Source organism: Dromiciops gliroides, chromosome 1 (genome assembly GCF_019393635.1).
Source record: "Dromiciops gliroides isolate mDroGli1 chromosome 1, mDroGli1.pri, whole genome shotgun sequence".
In the NCBI taxonomy this organism is placed as follows: Eukaryota; Metazoa; Chordata; class Mammalia; order Microbiotheria; family Microbiotheriidae; genus Dromiciops; species Dromiciops gliroides.
Window position 1 is genome coordinate 648,175,883 of NC_057861.1, and position 2,897 is coordinate 648,178,779.

The following is a 2,897-nucleotide window of genomic DNA, read 5'->3' on the forward strand; positions in this document are numbered from 1 at the left end:
ATTATAATTTTCTTATTTTCAACAATATTTGGCATGAATTACTAATAAACTTTTGAAGGATTGGAGTTTTCCCATTTCTGCTTTTTCCCCTGTCTGTGGAACAGTCCTTAATGATTGTGAAATAGCCAAAAGAGGAGTAGTAAAAAAAGAGAGAATTAAAGGCAAAGAGACTGTAAATATGGCATAGTGTATTCAGAGAATGGTATATAAATTATAGTATGTGAAACATCAACTTTGGTTGAGGCAAAATGTACCTCAAAACTCCTACCTCATACACCCTTTAGGAAATAAAATATTTTAAAAACCCACCACCTCACCGGCCTATAAAAAAGTATCCCCAGCATATATTTCCTGTTCCAAATTTCTAAGTGAAGGAGTTATGGATCCTTCCATGCTGAGGAATACAGTGAGGGGGGTGGAGGTGGGGGGAGGTTAGAGAAGAGGAGAACAGGAAAGGATAATTCACCTCATGCTCTACTCCCACCTCCAAACCTGCAGCCAGAGCTGCTTCCCACTAACACCTATTTCTGGCCCAGAGCTTTGTCTAAGTTCTTCTTGATTGTGTCCAGGAAGTCTTCAGTATTCAGATAGTGCTCATTCATTCAGCTTCACATTGCTTAGGCCATGGATATAGCCTGTGAGGTCCTTGGTCATAGCTCCACTCTCTACTGTCTTGACACACACCTTCTCCAGAGTCTGTGCAAATATGATTAAGTCCTGGTTATCATCCAGTTTTCCTCAGTGCTCTAAGCCTCTAGTCCAGGCAAAGATGCTGGCAATGGGGTTGGTGCTAGTGGGTCAGCCTTTCTGGTGCTCGTGGTAATGGCCAGTAACAGTTCCATGGGCAGCCTCTGCCTCAATGGTCTTCCCGTCTGGGCATACCAGCACCAACATCATCATGCCAAGGGAATCGAAGCCCTGGGCTAGTATATCAGACTGCACATCACCATCATAATGCTTGCAAGCTAAGACAAAACCATCTGAAGACTTGAGTATTTGTGCTACCATGTCGTCAACGAGTCGGTGTTTGTGCCAAATCTTGTTCTTGTCAAAGTCCGTCTTGTAATGCTTGTCAAAGATTTCCTGGAAGATGTCTTTGAAGCCACCATCGTAGGCCTTTAAGATGGTGTTCTTGGTGCTCATGTAGAGGGGCCACTTCTTCTGGATGGCATACTGGAAGCAGCTATGTGCAAAACCTGAAATGGACTCATCAGTGTTGTACATGCCCATGCCCACACCTCCAGCAGGGAAGTTGTACACTTTCCATTCTTTTACTCCACTGCCATCTTTGGGAGTAAACACCATCTTGAAAGGGCCCACTTTGTCTACAACAAAGTCGGTGGCCTTGTACTGATAACCATGTGCATGCCTTCCAATCGTGATGGGTTTTGTTCAACAAGGAACAAGGCGGGGGAAGTTCTTGCAGATGATAGATAGGTTCCCTGAATACTGTTTCCCCTAAAATTTTCCTTATAGTACCATTGGGACTTTTCCACATCTTCTTTAGCTTGAATTCTTCCACACTGGCTTCATGTGGAGTGATGGTAGCACACTTGAAGGCCACACTGTATTTCTGAGTGTCTAGTGCTGAGTCAATGGTGACCTGATAATCTGTCTGGTCACGGTGTGGGAGCCCCAACTCAAAATATTTAACCTGTATATCCACATCGGGTAGGATGAGATTTTCTTTGTTGAACTGCCAGATGATGGGAATCATCTAATCTCCATCCATCTCCACCACAGACTTTTCCACCTTGATTCATTTGTATGCATGGTTGCACAGTGGTTGCCCTCCTTGCAGACTCAGGGCTGCGGAGGCCAAGGCCCCCGGAGTTCTGCCCAGGACAGAAGCAGAGGCTCTGCCTAGGGAGCACAAGACTTGCAGGTAAACTGCCATCCTGGAGTACTCAGAAGGAGCGGAGGACTGGGCAGGGGTGGGGAGGCCTCCAGCAGGCTGGAGTGAGGTAGGGGCATCTGGGCCAGGGAACAGAGCTAGGAGAGAAATAATTTTTAAAGTAAAGTTCTAATGATATTATTTAAATCATTAGATAAAATCTACATAGATAAGAAAGGAATCAGTGAAATTATCTAATATAGCTTCTTCATTTGGTAAATGAGCAAAATATGAGGACACGACTTTTTTTACTGGGCAAAAAGGGCATATCATAAATGTATCTCTGATAAGGGTATATGCTATGCATAATTATTTGTAATTTTTTTGTCTATAAAGCAGTTAATATTTTTAAAAGAAGTATTTGAGAGGAGATAAATTGAAAATGGAACAGTTTGCATATATCCTGATTAGAAAAATAAAGAATTGAGATGATTTAACTGTATGTGGAATCTGTTTTTTGGGGGTTTGTTTTTGTTTTTCTTTTTGATTTTTTTACAAAATTCTGTGAAACATGTCTGCCTTCAAAAGAAAGTGGAGTAGCATATCATATCAAACTATAACTAAAATTGAGCAAGTGGTACTTTGTCACAGATCTCAGACTATTAAAAGGTACAAAAATCTTTTTTTTTTAAGAGTGTAATTTAAAAACCTCACATTTATATACTGAAAGCACATGTACTTCACTTTAGTAGTCTAGAAACAATTGAGCTCAATACATCTCTACCCTTATGAAACTTACATTTTACTTCAGGAATTTTTATAAGAAATAGTAAATATATGATAATATGGTGAGAGTAAACCTGAATGACTATAATAAAAAAAATCTAGAGAAGGTAGATATATAGATATAGATTTATACACATACAAATGCATGAAGGCAGGAAATATAATTGTGAGTTTAGGCAATAACTGGTTGGCTAATTTGGTTGGGATACAAACTGTTTGAAGGACAATAATGTGAGATAAGTATGGGAAAATAAATTGAAGCCCATACTAAAGAGGA

General features: G+C 40.3%; 1 pseudogene; it reads right to left on the reverse strand.

The window, feature by feature from the left end:
* Positions 1-521: 521 nt before the first annotated feature.
* LOC122736272 lies at positions 522-1,897 on the reverse strand (annotated as a pseudogene).
* Positions 1,898-2,897: the final 1,000 nt, after the last annotated feature.